We start from the raw sequence: 18,118 nt of genomic DNA on the forward strand, positions 1-18,118 counted from the left end.
AATAAAGTCTCTGCTATGTGTATCCGTAGCGTTTATTGAATACATTGGAAAAAGCTACGAACTCATATACCAACCAAACAGATTTGAATATATGGCCTAGTTGTCATACCATATGCAGGAAATTAGAGTTCGACCAAAATCTGGACTCATATTTTTCGTCTACGTGACAAATTTAAAAGCTCTTCGTAACTCCTACACATCTGTGCCTGCCATCCGAGCACAAGTAATGGACTCCATATTACATTTTCAGTCACCGCACACCAATAATCACAGACTATCAGCAGTTGGTGTAGAGAGTAATTATCCCTTACATAGGGCGCCATTAGCATCACAACACAAAAGGCTTTTGGAAGATATCGTGACTGAGAAGCATGAGTTGTTGATGAACTGAATTTGGTTTATTGATGAACTGCAGTTCTGCGGTATTTTGTACTGCGCCAGCACTCCTGTGAACTGATTTTACAACCCTGCCCAGGCAGGTCAGCTAGCTGTCTGTGAAACTCTGCCATCAATACAAGAATATTGCTGACGCATCATGGTGTTAGATCCAGTCTGCCACACCAGGAAGCTGTGTTACATCATGCCTTGACCTGACACTTCACGACTTGGTCCCTTTGTAACCGGAGGTGGGTCCTGGGCACAACAAAGCTGGGAAAGTCTACTATAAATACTCGAAGCCCAGACCCAGCTGGACGTTGGCTTCGGCTGCTACCGACGCCGGGACAATCCACGGCCCGATGAGGGTCATCCAGCCTTGTGTACAATCAGCAGCCACGACTGTTACCTGCTGCCTATGGACCTCCTACAGCTAATGTTGATGGGACTTCGGCTACTGCCATCCAGCTTGCTCCACCGCCAGGGTTATACTAACTGACTTCTGATGCTTACTGGTGTACATGTCCTCTGCCACAGCAGACTCATGCCCAAATGCTGTTTACACTACAATATATGACGAGGTCGTTGGTTCAAAGCGCCAAGCCGCCTCGTCTCTATGCTGCTGTCAGGTGTGCCAGCCTCACCCATCAGCAACTGACACCATCGATCTGCATGTCAAGTACTCGGGCAGTTGTACAGTGGAAGTATCTGACACAGTGCCACTGGGGAATGGGAACCACACTAGGTCTCTGCACTGCTGTGCTTTGCTGTGTGAAGCGGCTACAGCTGTCATCAAACATTCGGATGGTCCATGCCAGACCACATTTACGAGTCACTGGCAACTGCCATTGTACAAGAGTCTCAATGAATAAAGTGACCTGGTAATAACTGAGGGAACTCCAGTGGTACAGCGCCATGCACTGCGTCCTCAAGCGCCAGCTCTCATGCGACAGTATCGTGGTACCATTTCTCACCGGTGCAATGCTTGCCCACACACGGCACGTGCCACTATGAGCTGTCTGCTAGATGTTGAGGTACTGCTAACAAGATAGTTACCCGATAGAACATTTATGGGACTTCCACTATCTGGGACATCATGGACCATATACAACAATTGTGGGCCACCTTGCCTCTGGAGAGGAACAGAGTTGTGCCATCATTCACAACGGAATCAGTGCTTGCGTCCAGGCCAGAGAGGAAGCTACGTTGTACTAATAAATGGGTTCAAAAATGGTTCAAATGGCTCTGAGCACTATGGTACTTAATTTCTGAGGTCATCAGTCCCCTGTAACTTAGAACTACTTAAACCTATCTAACCTAAGGACATCACGCATGTCCATGTCCGAGGCGGGATTCGAACCTGCGACCGTAGCAGTCAAATGGGTTGGTACTGCCAGTTTTGTAATGAACGAGACAACATTCACTATGTGATCAAAAGGATCCGGATACCCCCAAAAACATGCGTTTTTCGTATTAGGTTCATTGTGATTCCACCTACTGCCAGGTACTCCATATCAGCGACCTCAGTAGTCATCAGACATCGTGAGAGAGCAGACTGGGGTGCCCGGCGGATCGTGGTCAGGTGATTGGCTGACACTTTTGTCCTAGGTGCACGAGATTTCCATACACCTAAACATCCCTAGGTCCACTGTTTCCGATGTGATAGTGAAGTGGAAACGTGAAGGGACACGTACTACACAAAAGCGTACAGGGAGACCTCGTCTTTTGACTGATAGATACCGCTGACAGTTGAAGAGGTCGTAATATGTAATATGCAGACATCTATCCAGATCATCACACAGGAATTCCAAACTGCATCTGGAGCCACTGCAAATGCTATGACAGATAGGCGGGAGATGAGAAAACTTGGATTTCATGGTCGAGCGGCTGCTCATGAGCCACACATCACGCCCATAAGTGCGAAACGACTCCTCGTTTGGTGTATGGAGCGTAAACATTGGAGGATTGAACAGCGGAAAACCGTTGTGTGGACTGACGAATCGCGGTACACTATGTGGCGATCCGATGATGTGGGTATGGCGTATGGCTGGTGAATGCCATCTGCCAGCGTGTGTAGTGAAAACTGTAAAATTCGGAGGGTGTTATGGTGTAGTCGTGTTTTTCATGAAGGGGGCTTGAGTGGCACTATCACTAAACAGGCCTACATTCATGTTTTAAGCACCTTCTTGCTTCCCACTGTCGAGGAATTCGGTGATGGCGATCGCATCTTTCGACACGATCGAGCACCTGTTCACAATGCACGGCCTGTAGCGGAGTGGTTACACGACAATAACATCCCTGTACTGAACTGGCCTGCACATAATCCTGGCCTGAATCCTATAGAACACCTCTGAGATGTTTTAGATCGATTAATTTGCGCCAGGTCTCACCGACCGTCATCGCTACCTCTCCTCAGTGCAGCAGTCCCTGAAGAATGGGCTGTCATTCCCCAAGAAACCTTCCAGCACCTGATTGAACTTATGCCTGTGAGAGTGGAAGCTGTCATCAAGGCTAAGGGTGGACTAACACCACACTGAATTCCAGCATTAACGATGTAGGACGCCACGAACTTGTAAGTCATATCTCGCCAGGTGTACAGATACTTTTGTTCACATAGTGGAACATACTGTCCAAACCGTGAAGATTCGTTTACTCCTCTCCTTCTGGGTGCTTCACATTTTTTGTCAAGCAATGTACTTTCACAGTGGCTTTTACAGACTACAAATCTGAAAAGATGAGACCTTGAGTTAGTTAAAATACGTTGAGGTATATGATGTACGATCTAAAGCCTCGTATTATTTAAGTTTCCCAGGAGCATAATCTTATCTGCCGAACGGTTTATACGCAGAGATGCCAGCCATCACACTTCTGCTTTGTTTCAGGAAACATTTTTCGTAACAACAAAACGTAACTCTCCCGTATATGAGACAGTTCATTACAGTACACCTTTCTTTTGACAACCCATACATTTCTCGCCCTCTGATATTTGGCCACTATTGGGACCACCCAGGTGCTATGTCTACATCATTTTCATCATTTGATTAATAATTTCACATGTCCTTTCCTGATTGTTGTGTATTTAGTACTTCGTTGGTATTTAAGAGGTTTTCCTATAGACTCTGTCTTCTCTTCCGATTTTGTGATTCTCATTTATCTCAAATGTAATTGTTTTAAAAAAGAAGAACATCATATTTCACAGAATCTCGTGATGTTCGAGCTTAGCAAATGCTTTAGAATAGTTCTGCAGAAGCTAATTTGCTTGTATAATTCTGTGAACCATTATTGTCACCATTTTAGAGATCGGCGCTATTTTCATGACACTGTGGAGAGCTTGAAAAATTCGAGGGTAAAGGGGCTAATGCGAACGTATTCAAAGTAAAAGATTTTCTCTGCACATGGTCCATATCTACGCCTCATAGCCCGTGTCTGTGTGCCCCTTAGAAACATATGCCATAGCGTTATGAATTTCATTTTGTGAGATGTTCATTTCCTATGACAGAGGTCGCTCCTCACTTATAAATGTCAGAAGTTAACTGCCTTTTGTGAAGAAATCGACTAAAGTAATTCAAACGTCTATGAGACTTTCAGGTTATGGCTCTGAGCACGATGGGACTTAACTTCTGAGCTCATCAGTCCCCTAGAACTTAGAACTACTTAAACCTAAGTACATCACACACATCCATACCCGAGGCAGGATTCGAACCTACGACCATAGCTGTCGCGCAGTTTCAGACTGTAGCCCCTAGAACCGCTCGGCCACCAAGCCGCAGACTTTTAGGTTACAACAACGGAAAACGGCTACGAATTTTTATTTTAAATAACGCAGAATTCGTCTCGAAGCGGAAGAGTATTGTCTGACAGAGCTCTTTTTGTTTTGCCGAGTGCGTTGTGATGCGTGCTGCGTGCGCTGTAGCGTTATTTTGAGAGTTGTTCCTGCACTCCGGCACCCGTCAGACTGCGAAACGCAGCGCAGGCTGCCTTAGTGGAGGCGCCGAAAGCCGCACAACGGCGCCGGCCATTATGTAATTGAATGTTTAGCCGTGCACTTTGCGAAATGCGTCAACAGCGGGAAGGACCCACAGCGGCGACACAGTAAACAGGGCGCCGGATTACCGCGGGACGTGTTCGGGGCGGATCGCCGCTGTTCGGCGCCGCCCGCTGGCCGAGGTCGGGGGTGGGGGTAGGCCAATTAAGTAGGGCGCCAGATTAAGTCTGTGACGCGGCCGCAGGCATTTGCCTTGCATGCGCCCGGCGTGGCGGAGCGCACGGTTAATTTGTAGCGGGTGGCGACAAAGCCGGCAGTTAAAGCGCGTCGCGCGCCCGTGCAAAACACTTGCCGACAGCAGGGCTGGGGGCACTTCATTTCCCGCCACTGTGTCGCTGTAGCGGGTGCTTAATGCGCGTATCCGTTACCCTCCAACGTAGGGGTGGACGTTAGTCTAGGGCTGAGAGGGGAAGTAACAGATGCTGAGATGTTACGTTTGCTGTTTCTAAAATTTGACACAAAGGTTTTAAATAAGTAAACTGCCTTGCCCAACTTTCATCAAGGTCTACATTGGCCTAAATTGAAGCAATTTCCTGGCGATTCCTCTTTTGTCCACTACGCTTTATTTTGCAGAACACTGTAGGAACTCAAACTCCACCGACAAAATTTCGGAGGCTGTTTTGGTATATTTTGTGAGTACTTTGTTTGTGTATAACCTTGTACATAACGTTAAGGAGAGGTGGACTACAGAGTGATTTATATGTACCATTGTCGGAAAGCTGGGCAGGAGCAAAAATGATTAGCGAACAAGTTAACACAGTACACATATGACATTCAGTCATGCTCATAAATTAAGAATAATACTGATACAAGGTGAAACAACGCGCTGGTGGGCGGTTTGCAGGTTTAAATCATCTCGGGGTATGACCATGCGTTGCATTTGACCTGCGGTCGTTGCGCGTTGGCGCTGACAGCAGTACACATACGCAGAGGTGTGTTGGTACCGTGCAGCCAGTAAGTGTGCAGACGTTTTCAGACGTGCTAATGGTGACTTGTGTTGAAAATGGTTCAAAGAACGCACATTGATGACGTTATGAAAGGTAGAATACTAGGGCGACTGGAGGCTGGCCATAAACGGCAGGTCGTAGCACGGGCCCTCCGTGTGCCGCAAAGTGTGATCCCAAGATTATGGCAACGATTCCAGCAGACAAGAAACGTCTCCAGGCGCTACAGTACGTGACATCCACAGTGTACAACACCACAAGAAGACCGATATCTCACCATCAGTGCTCGCAGACGGTCACGGATTACTGCTTCTAGGCTTGCTGGAGATCTTAACGCAGCCACTGGAACAGTTGTCTCCACACACAGTCTACAGCCAACTTAACAGACAAGGTTTATTCCCCCAGAGACCTGGAAGGTGTATTCCACTGATCCCTGCTCACAAGAGAGCCCGTAAAGCCTCATGTCAAGTACACGGTCATTGGAACATTGGTTCCAGGTTATGTTCAGAGATTAATTCAGGCGTAGTCTGAACAGTGATTCTCGCAGGGTTTTCATCTGGCATGAACCGGGAACCAGATACCAAACCCTTAATGTCCTTGAAAGGGAGCTGTAAGGAGATCGTGGTTTCATGGTGTGGGGTGGAATTATGTTTGGTGCACGTACACACCTGCTTGTCTTTGACAGAGGAACTGTAACAGGTCAGGTGTATCGGGATGTCAGTTTGCACCAGTATATCCGCCTTTTCAGGGGTGCAGTTGGTCTCACCTTCCTCCTAATGGTCCCATTGAGCTGCCATCGTGGAGGAGTACTTTGAAACAGGGGATATCAGGCTAATGGAGTAGCCTGCCTGTTCTGCAGACCTAAACCCCATCGAGCACGTGTGGGATGCTCTCGGTCGACGTATTGCTGCAGGTCTGCAAGCCCCTAAGACCCTTCAGAAGCTCCGACAGGCACCGGTGCAAGAATGGGAGGATATACCCCTGCAGCTGCTCGACCCCCTGATTTAGACTATGCCAACCCGTTGAGCAGGCTGTGTACGTGTGGTGATCACATCCCATATTGATGTCGGGGCACATGCGCAGGAAACAGTGGCGTTTTGTAGAACATGTGTTTCGGGACTGTTTACTCAACTTATCACCAATGCTGTGCACTTAGAGATCTGTGACGTGTGTGTTCCCTATGTGCCTATGCTATTACCGCCAGTTTTGTGTAGTGCAACGTTGTGTGGCACCACATTCTGAAATTATCCTTAATTTGTGAGCATGAGTGTATGTAACATGTATTTATCTAAGCATACGAAGACTTATTATAAATAGCGCAGCTCGGAACAGAGTCCAGCTATTATAACAGCAACAAGACTGAAGCTCTCTGAACGAAAGCACTAACGATGGGGTCAGGGTAACGACTAGGCAGTGTGTGTGTATCGTCAAGTAGCGAAGAGGCTCCAAGTGTGGGTGGCGTAGGTGGCTGCTGCGAGCCGTCATGCATCATGGCAACAGAGGGCGCTTATGTTACAGAGTCGCTGGAGGCGTGGCTCAGCGGGCGTGCTCCATTGGATCCACTGGGCCCCACACGACCGCTTTCGGAAGGTAACGGAAATTTAAAATTCCATTGCCAACTTTCTGTATCTAAATGTGATACCAGATTTTAATATAAGGTCTCCATTGCCTGGATTCAGTGTAATAGCATTTAATTTGGCTTACTGACCCTGTTTAAATTTGTATCAGTATTCCACTGAAAATATCTGCGCAACATTACAACTATCCACGGTATGTACGGTGTATCTTGTTTGGAAACAAAGTTGTTCTGTTCACTCACTGTTGCCATGATTACGGAAAATTCCCTCCTTGAGAAATGTTACCATTGTGTCCTCGCTGCTGACCTCATTTATACCAAGTCTGCAATCTGTGTGTGGGGGGTCGTAGTTGTATCTTAACTCATCAGAAATGTCACATTCTTTTGAAATTTGTACTAACCTTCTGTCTTCACTCCAAACACACTACCCAATACTAGTGGACATTAATATGGGGTACGACCACGTTTCGCCTTTATCATGGGGACACTTCCAGAGAGGTGTTTCTCTGTGGGGGAATGGTAGTCCATTCAAGAACTGAAACCAGGGTAGGTATTCACATTGGACGTTGATATCTGGAGTCGACGTTCTAACGTATCGCAAAGGTTTTCTATTGGAGTCATGTCGGTACTCAGGGCACGCTAGTCTGTTTCCGGAATGTTCTCCACAACCCTTTGCCTCACTTATGCTGTTTTATCACAAGATATGTTTCAGAGTGGTTCCTCTACTGTAAGCAGTACCCAGCGCTGTAAAATGTGTTCCTCTCTTTCAACACTTAGCATTTTCTTAAGAGCAGTAAAGGGATCACTCCTTAACCACGAAAATCACACCACTTTATCCATTTGTGATAGCAGGTAGCGTCCTCCGGGCTTTCGCCAAGCCGAAACCCTTCCATCGACTGCCCCACGGTGTAGCATGTTCCATCACTCTAAATCATTCGTTTTCATTCATGTACTGTACAGTGGCGTCGTTTTTTACACCACTCACTCATCGCTTAGTGTTAACAATAGAAATGTGTGGCTTATGAAAACCCTTTCGATACAACGTCCATTATTTCTAACTCCCTACTCCCAGTCGATGTGTTAGCTAGAGTGATAGCAGCACTTCGGAAACCACGAGAGATTCCTCCCGCTGATTTCATGCGATTTTTGTACAAACACTCTGCAAAATTCTCGAAGGTCTCTTTCCGTCAGTAATTGAGGTCCGCCTGCTCTCGGTTTAGCTATTGTTGATCCTCCATGTCACCGATAGTCGACTTAGGCAGTGTTAGAGGGGTTTTAAATGTTGGTGATGGATTTTGTTACTCAGGCGATATCCAATCACTCGTCCTTTTTCGAAGTATTTGGGCGCAACATTGCAGAGCGGTATGAAGTGGGATAAGCATCTAATGGCAGTTGTGGGGAAGGCAGATAGTCGTCTTCGGTTCATTCGTAGAATTTTGGGAAGATGTGGTTCATCTGTAAAGGAGACCGCTTATAAAACACTAATCCGACTTATTCTTGAGTACTGCTTGAGCGTTTGGGATCTCTATCAGGTCGGATTGAGGGCGAACATAGAAGCAATTCAGAGGCGAGCTGCTAGATTTGTTACTGGTAGGCTTGATCATCACGCGAGGGTTCCGGAAATGCTTCAGGAAGTCGGGTGGGAGTCTCTAGAGAAAAGGAGGCGTTGTTTTCGTAAATCGCTACTGAGAATATTTAGATAACCAGCAATTAAAACTGACTACAGTACAATTTTATTGCCACCAACTTACATTTCGTGGAAAGACCAGAGAGATTAGGGCTCGTACAGATGCATATAAGTAGTCATTTTTCCCTCGTTCTGTTTGGGAGTGGAACAGGGAGAGAAGATGCTAGGGACCCTCCGCCACGCGCCGTATGGTGGATTGCGGAATATGTATATCGATGTAGATGTAGATGTAGTTGTAGAAGTCACACAGCTATCCTGACCGACCTCTTCTGCTGTCACTGCTACCCTATGAGCAGGTCCTCCTTTTATGCTGGCGGGTCCTCTTCTCGTTGCATCTAATGGTCAGATCCAAATTAAATTGGCGAGTCTGGATACTTCTGATAAGGTAGTGTAATTTGTCCCAGGGCAATACTAGGCGAGTTGATCAAGTACTCGGATATTCAGGCGTGGAATATTAAGTGACGTTGTTGAAATTTTGCAACGGCCTTGCCGCAGTGGATACACCGGTTCCCGTGAGATCACCGAAGTTAAGCGCTGTCGGGCGTGGTCGGCACTTGGATGGGTGCCCATCCAGCCGCCATGCGCTGTTGCCCTTTTTCGGGGTGCACTCAGCCTCGTGATGCCAATTCAGGAGCAACTCGACCGAATAGTAGCGGCTCCGGTTAAAGAAAACCATCATAATGACCGGGAGAGCAGTGTGCTCACCACACGCCCCTCCTATCCGCATCCTCAAATGAGGATGATACGGCGGTCGGATGGTCCCGATGGGCCACTCGTGGCCTGAAGACGGAGTGCTTGTTGAAATTTTACAAGGGATGCTGCTTATTTTATTAAGGCCTGTTGGTGTTGGTTAAACCAACAATAACTAGCCTGCAAAGTCGTCTTCTCAAAACGATCAGATATCTGCAGTTAAAACACAGAATAATCGACGTATGTTACAAGAATGGGTCGTCGAGCAGATGCGCAAAACTATAGACCTATATCTCTGACGTCGATCTGTTGTAGAATTTTAGAACATGTTTTTTGCTCGAGTATCATGTCGTTTTTGGAAACCCAGAATCTACTCTGTAGGAATTAACATGGATTCCGGAAACAGCGATCGTGTGAGACCCAACTCGCTTTATTTGTTCATGAGACCCAGAAAATATTAGATACAGGCTCCCAGGTAGATGCTATTTTTCTTGACTTCCGGAAGCCGTTCGATACAGTTCCGCACTGTCGCCTGATAAACGAAGTAAGAGCCTACCAAATATCAGACCAGCTGTGTGGCTGGATTGAAGAGTTTTTAGCAAACAGAACACAGCATGTTGTTATCAATGGAGAGACGTCTACAGACGTTAAAGTAACCTGTGGCGTGCCACAGGGGAGTGTTATGGGACCATTGCTTTTCACAATATATATAAGAGACCTAGTAGATAGTGTCGGAAGTTCCATGCGGCTTTTCGCGGATGATGCTGTAGTATACAGAGAAGTTGCAGCATTAGAAAATTGTACCGAAATGCAGGAAGATCTGCAGCGGATAGGATATTGATGCAGGTAGTGGCAACTGACCCTTAACATATACAAATGTATTGCGAATACATAGAAAGAAGGATCCTTTATTGTATGATTATATGAAAGCGGAACAAACACTGGTAGCAGATACTTCTGTAAAATATCTGGGTGTATGCTTGCGGAACGATTTGAAGTGGAATGAACATATAAAATTAATTGTTGGTAAGGCGGGTACCAGGTTGAGATTCATTGGGAGAGTCCTTAGAAAATGTAGTTCATCAAGAGAGGAGGTGGCTTACAAAATACTCGTTCGACCTATACTTGAGTATTGCTCATCAGTGTGGGATCCGTACCAGGTCGGGTTGACGGAGGAGATAGATAAGATCCAAGGAAGAGCGGCGCGTTTCGTCACAGGGTTATTTGGTAACCGTGATGGCGTTACGGAGATGTTTAACAAGTGGCAAACTCTGCAAGAGAGGCGCTCTGCGTCGCGGTGTAGCTTCTTCGCCAGGTTTCGAGAGGGTGCGTTTGTGGATGAGGTATCGAATATATTGCTTCCCCCTACTTATACCTCGCGAGGAGATCATGAATGTAAAATCAGAGAGATTAGAGCGCGCACGGAGGCTTTCAGACAGTCATTCTTCCCGCGAACCATACGAGACTGGAACAGGAAACAGAGGTAATGACAGTGGCACGTAAAGTGCCCTCCGCCACACACCTTTGGGTGGCTTGCGGAGTATAAATGTAGATGTAGATGAATGCTGTCCATATACAGTGATTAATAAATTACCTTCCAAGTAAGTAATTAATCTCAATTGCTGGAAGACTCGCTAACACGTACTCACACTGATCCCGTCAAGGCCAGCACTCCGACTCTCACTGCAGTGCCTGTAACATTCTGGGGCTTTTTCCGTGATTCGTCTGTTAATGTATTTTCTTATTTTACAAAATTTATCCTCATATTCTTTTAATAAATGTATCCTAATTAATTTATCGACGAGAGGCTCTTTACCTTTCCAAAATTCATATTTGACATCTTTTTTAATTAATAAATAATACTGACGTAATTAATTTTGAAACGTACTCCGTAGCCCCGTAGTCAAACAGGGCGTAGCTTAACTGATGGTGCCACGTCAACCGAAAACCTTCCTGTTTGCTATAGCTCTGTGTGCAAATTACACGTCGCAACCACGTTCGGTCTCTGTTTCCCTCTATCGGTTTTACGCTCTACAACTCCCTTGGAAGTTATTTCCTGAAGCCGTAACACGTTTCCCACTGTCCTGCCTCTTTTTCTTGCCAGTGTTTTTCACATATTCCTTTCCTCGTCGATTCTCCAGAGAACCGTCTCATTCCTTACCTTATCACACCACCTAATTTTCAACATTCCTCTGTAGCACCTCATCTCAAATGCAACGAGTCTCTTCTTTTTCTGGTTCTCTGAAAGTCCACGTTCCACTACCATACAATGATATGCTTCAAACTACATTCTCAGAAATTTTGTCCTCAAATTAAGGCCTACGTTTGATCTTAGTAGACTTCCCATGGCCAGGAATTCATTTTTTGCCAGTGCTAGTCTGCTCTTTATATCCTCCTGGCACCGTTGGTCATGTGCTATTTTGCTGCCCAGGCAAAAGAATTCTTTAACTTCACCTACTTTGTGATCATGAAACCAGATATTGAGTTTCTCGCTCTTCTCATTTCTGTTACTTCTAATTTCTTTCGTCTTTCTTCCACTTACTCTCAATCCGCATTCTGTACTCAATAGACTGTTTATTCCACTCAGTAAATCCTGTAGTTCTTCTTCACTTTACCTGAGGATTGCAGTGTCATCCGCGAATCTTATCATTAATATTTTTTCACTTTGAATTTTAATTCTAGCCTTGAATCTTTCTTTTATTTTCGTCATTGCTTCTTAGGTATAGAGACTTAACGTAACGGTCGTACAGACTTTTTAATCCGAGCATCTCGTTGTTGGTCTTCCAGTTTATTATTTCCTCCTGGTTGCTGTACTTACAGTTCATTACCAATGTTTCCCTGTATCCTAACCTTATTTCTCTCAGAATTTTGAACATCGTGCAGCATTTGACAATGTCGAACGCTTTTTCTCGGTCAACAAATCCTATAACAGTGTCTTGATTTTTCTTTAGTGTTCCTTCCATTATCAACCGCAACGTCAGAACTGCCTCTGGTACCTTTACCTTTCCTAAAGCCAAAATGATCGTCATATAACACATCCACAATTTTCTTTTCGTTTCTTTTTAGGAACTTGGATTGAAAGTTTACCGCCTAACCTCCTTGCCTAGGGACGCCAGATGAAAGTTGATGTCGTCAAGCCCTGAATCAAAATTGCGCAACGGATAACTGGGGAGGGGAGCTTGAGAGCGCTACCTAGAGAGCGTGCCCTTTCTGTACGATACTAGGCAAGGGGCTGGAGGGCTCACATGCTGATGTGTGGGTCCCTGCGTTCTATATCTTTTATTTTAAATTAATTTCTTTAACTTGACTTCTTTGTGATTTTTAAGGTATGTTAAAGATTGATGACAATGGATTACGTATTTATTTTAAATATTATCACTCGATTTTACAGCGATTATAGCATTTGTTCCAGTTTACAGATATTACAATTTTACAACTTATAGCTCGGGTATATTATATACCAATCTGCAAGCACTTTTCTACGGGCAAGACGGAATTGCGTTAGCCAAATGTATACCACCAAAGACTCTCAATATTTTACATAGGATATCCACTACGTGAGGAGGAAAACAGACAAACTGGGGACCAGATATATTAACACAGGGGATCAAATTTCCGAAATTAACGAGATCATTCATTTCCTTACACAATCCGAAGCTGGAAATAAAAGAATTAGTACAAATATTCAAATACCTCTCTTCCATGCGTGAACATGGAGACAGACGCACTGAAGGCACGTCTGCTCACTTACCCGTCTTCTGAATCATTCCAAGCATATGACGGGCACCCGGAGGTCTTCCTGGGCCCCGGTGGAGGGGGTGGTCGAATCACTTTGCCGTGACCAACCTTTCCACCCCTAATCTTGTGACACTGGAAAGTTTTTCACTTTTACCTGCCTGTGCTGTCTCTCTGACCCCTACCCGGGAGTAAGATTAGCACTACTCTACTACAGAACTACTTCCCAACAAAGATTTGGCCACGCTTTACGGAAAGCTGTGAGGAGGATTAGGAAAGTTCATGTGCAGATTTACATTCATGCACAAGAAATGCATAGTACACCACACATATAAATACATATTATGAAGCCTGACACATTTCTTTCCACCCGTCCACATGGGTTCTGTTGCACCCGCGGAAGGCCGCGTCGTGTAAAAAAACTGGCTGCGGAGCCGCCTCTGTTTCTATTTCCCGGTGCGAGCGGGCAGCGAAACCTGCTGCGTATAGAGCGGAAACTACTGTACCGTTTCAGGATGCATGAGCTGTAAAGCTGATTGTGTAATAATTATCACAAGTGTCGGCTCTTGCAATCTTCGGAATGGTGTGGATGATGTTTTTTCGAAAATCAGATGGTATATAGCCAGACTCATACATTCTACGTACCAACGTGAATGGTCGTTTTATTGCCCCTTCCCTCCACGACTTCAGAAATTCGGATGGAATGTTATCTATTCCTATTACATATTAAGATGGTATCACTCCGAAAGAGCAGATACTATCTTAGTATATTTATAGTTAAGGCTCACCGGCCACTTGACCATCTTCTTCTTCTGTGCAAATGCACAAACAGTGCCCGAACTCTTACGGGAATCGGCAACGCTGCGCGAGTAATGAGTATAATGGGCGGGGCACTACGAATGTAGTGCGGGACAATACGTTGAGTGTGTGGGTTTCGTGGGAGACGTGACAGAGATAAATCCCAGCAGTCGCGCTATCCTCTGTGTTCTCGGTGGCTCAGGTGGACGCCGGCACGGTAGCTCAGCGTGTTCAGTCAGAGGGTTAGCTCCCTCTGTAATAAAAAAAACCGAGTTAATCGATCAACAACGAACTTAAACGGATTTCTTACGACGTCCTCCCCGAGCAGATTCAACGAACAAAATGAGAAAAAAAAAAAGATGGAGAGAGCGTAAGCAGGAGATCCCGGGTTCGAGTCCCGGTCGCGGCACACATTTTCATTTGTTCCCGTTGACGTATGTCAATGCCGGTAAGCTACTAAGGGTATTCAATTCATTGTAATTTTATTCCTATTACCTTAATCGATCTTAAGTCTTCAAAAGCTCTATTAAATTCTGATTCTAATACGGTATCCCAAGTATATTCGATGTCGAATACTCATCGTTGTACCATCGTGTCACAGAGGCCTTCAGTATACACTTTAGACCTATCCAATGTCTTCTCTGCATTTACCAGTGGAATTCTCATTGGGCTCTTAATGTTACAATACCTGTTTTTAATGTCATCCAGGGTTCCTTTGACTATTATTTATGTTGAGACAGTCCTTCTGACAATCATTTCTGTTTCGATTTCTTCACATTTTTCATGCAGTGATTTTTGTACTTCGTTCCTTCACCGATTAACTGAAGTATTTGTTCTGTAATACATGGTTTCGTCGCAGTTACCTTCTTTGCACCTTCATCTTTCGAACTTCTGTGATTGGCCTTTTTAGATATGTTCATTCATCTTCAGCCCAACTGCCCGTTTAGCTATTCCTAATAGCAATATCATCATTCCTTAGTATTTCCGCATTCTACTTCTTTGCGCACTAATTCTACCTGACTATGCTCTTGAACGTCATCATTCCTACATTGTGAGCTGAGTCTATACATACTCCAGTATATAATTTCGGAATCTCTGTCCGACCACGATGTAATCTGAAATCTTCGTGTATCTACCTTCCTTTTCGAAGAATGCCTCCTCCTCTTATGATTATTCAACAGAGTATTCGCTATTACTGTCTGAGAACCTTACAGAACACAATTAGTCTTACTTCTCTCTCATTCCATGTTCTGCCGTAACCCTTCTTCTACTCCTTCCGCTATAACCCAATTCCATTCCCCCGCGACTACTAGATTTTCTTCTCGCTGTAAGAACTAAATTATCCTTTCAATATCTTCATTTGGAACACGTGAGGCAATACTGACCTTACGACTTATCTTAGAAGAAAGATTAAGAAAAGGCAAACGTACGTTTCTAGCATTTGTAGACTTAAAGAAAGCTTTTGACAATGTTGATTGGAATACTCTTTTTCAAATTGTAAAGGTGGCAGGGGTAAAATACAGGGAGCGAAAGGCTATTTATAATTTGTACAGAAACCAGATGGCAGTAATAAGAGTCGAGGGGCATGAAAGGGAAGCAGTGGTTGGGAAAGGAGTGAGACAGGGTTGTAGCCTCTCCCCGATGTTATTCAATCTGTATATTGAGCAAGCAGTAAAGGAAACAAAACAAAATTTGGAGTAGGTATTAAAATTCATGGAGACGAAGTAAAAACTTTGAGGTTCGCCGATGAGATTGTAATTCTGTCAGAGACGGCAAAGGACTTGGAAGAGCAGTTGAACGGAATGGACAGTGTCTTGAAAGGAGGATATAAGATGAACATTAACAAAAGCAAAACGAGGATAATGGAATGTAGTCAAATTAAATCGGGTGATTCCTAATTAGATTAGGAAATGAGACACTTAAAGTAGTAAAGGAGTTTTGCTATTTAGGAAGTAAAATAACTGATGATGGTCGAAGTAGAGAGGATATAAAATGTAGACTGGCAATGGCAAGGAAAGCGTTTCTGAAGAAGAGAAATTTGTTAACATCGAATATAGATTTATGTATCAGGAAGTCGTTTCTGAAAGTATTTGTTTGGAGTGTAGCAATGTATGGAAGTGAAACATGGACGATAACTAGTTTGGACAAGAAGAGAATAGAAGCTTTCGAAATGTGGTGCTACAGAAGAATACTGAAGATAAGGTGGATAGATCACGTAACTAATGAGAAGGTATTGAATAGGATTGGGGAGAAGAGAAGTTTGTGGCACAACTTGACTAGAAGAAGGGATCGGTTGGTAGGACATGTTTTGAGGCACCAAGGGATCACAAATTTAGCATTGGAGGGCAGCGTGGAGGGTAAAAATCGTAGAGGGAGACCGAGAGATGAGTACACTAAGCAGATTCAGAAGGATTTAGGTTGCAGTAGGTACTGGGAGATGAAGCAGCTTGCACAGGATAGAGTAGCATGGAGAGCTGCAACAAACCAGTCTCATGACTGAAGACAACAACAACAACAACTTTCTTCATCTACGGCTTTTGACATCAGCACGTATAAATGAACTATTGTTGTCGGTGTCGATTCTGATAAGAACAACCCCATCACAGAGATGTTCACAATAAGTCACTCTCTGTCCTACCTTCCTATTCATAACGAATGCTACTTCCTTTATACCATTTTCTGCTGCTGCTGATATTATCCTATACTCATCTGACCAGAAACCCTTGTCTTCTTTCCATTTCCCTTCACTGATGTCCAGTATATCTAGACTGAGCTTTAGCATTTTCCTTTTCAGATTTTCTAGTTTCCCTTCCACGTTCGAACTTCTGACATTCCAGGCCCAGACTTGTAGGATGTTATCCTTTCGTTGGCTGACCAGCCTTTTCTCCATGGTCACCCCCAATTGGTAGTCTCCCGCGGATATCCGAATGGGGGACTAGTCCGGAATCTTGTACCAATGGAGATATCATAATGCCACTTTTTCATGAGAGTCCATGTGTCCCGTGGATACACATTGTGTGTCGTTAATGCAATGGTTTCCATTGCCTTCTGCGTCTTAATGCCGTTGATCATCGCTGATTATTCCGCCTTTATGGATACTTTCCCATCCCAAGGGCAAGAAAGTGTCCTGCAACTATGTCCGCTCCTCCGCACTCTTTCATCTGCAAATCACACTTGAACGGCTGACAGAGGGTTCATCGAACCACCTCCACAATAATTCTCTATTATTCCTATTTCGAACAGTGGGCGGAAAAAGTGAAAGCCTATGTCTTTCCGAATGATCTCTGATTTCTCATATTTTATTACGATGTTCGTTTCTTCCTGTGTAGATCGGCGTAAACAAAATATTTTCGCATTCGGAGGAGAAAGTTTGTGATTGAAATCTCGTGAGAAGAATCCGCCTCAACGAAAAACGCCTTTGTTTTAAACGTCCATCCGATAGCCGGTATCAAGTCAGTGACACTCTCTCCCCTGTTTCTCAGTAATACAAAACGTGCTGCTCTCCATTGAACTTTCTCGATTTACTCTGTTAATCTTATCTCGTGTGGATCCCACACGGCGCAGCAGTACTCCAAAAGGGAACGGACAAGCGTAGTGAAGGCAATCTCTTTAGTACGTAAGTTGCATCATCTAAGAGTTCTGCCAATAAAACGCAATCTTTGGTTCGCCTTTCACACAACATTTTCTGTGTGTTCTTTTCAATTTAAGTTGTTCGTAATTGTAATTCCTAGGTATTTATTTGAATTTACGGCGTTTAAATTTGTGACGTCATCCACATGAGTGCCAAAAGGAACCCGTTGAACCTCGGTTTCATGATGAATCAGTCAGTTTTCATTGTTTAAGCTCAATTGCCAATTTTAGCTCCATACAAATATCTTTAATGAATGATTTTGCAATTTGTTTTGACCTTCTGATAACTCTACTAGACGACGAACTTCAGCATCGTCTGAAAACAAAGTAAGACGGCTGCTCAAATTGTCTCACTTATATAGTAACACTGAAATTGCCAAAATCCGACAACAAACATGCCGAACCCATGTAGATACAAGACAAATGGAAAAGGAAAATAAGCTGAAAATACAATAAATTCTGAAGCTAGTAATTTTCGCCTAGATGACTTTTCTGTTGTACGGAAGCCGTTTTGTGGTCAGTTTGAACAGTTCGTGCATGAACACAGCAAAGCGTTACCAGAGGAATGGTTCTGGCCGCTAGAAGAGACCTGTATCTGACAACCTAATGCAGTGAAAGAGCTTATCAAAATACGGGCA

This window comes from Schistocerca gregaria, chromosome 5, assembly GCF_023897955.1.
Source record: "Schistocerca gregaria isolate iqSchGreg1 chromosome 5, iqSchGreg1.2, whole genome shotgun sequence".
NCBI lineage: Eukaryota > Metazoa > Arthropoda > Insecta > Orthoptera > Acrididae > Schistocerca > Schistocerca gregaria.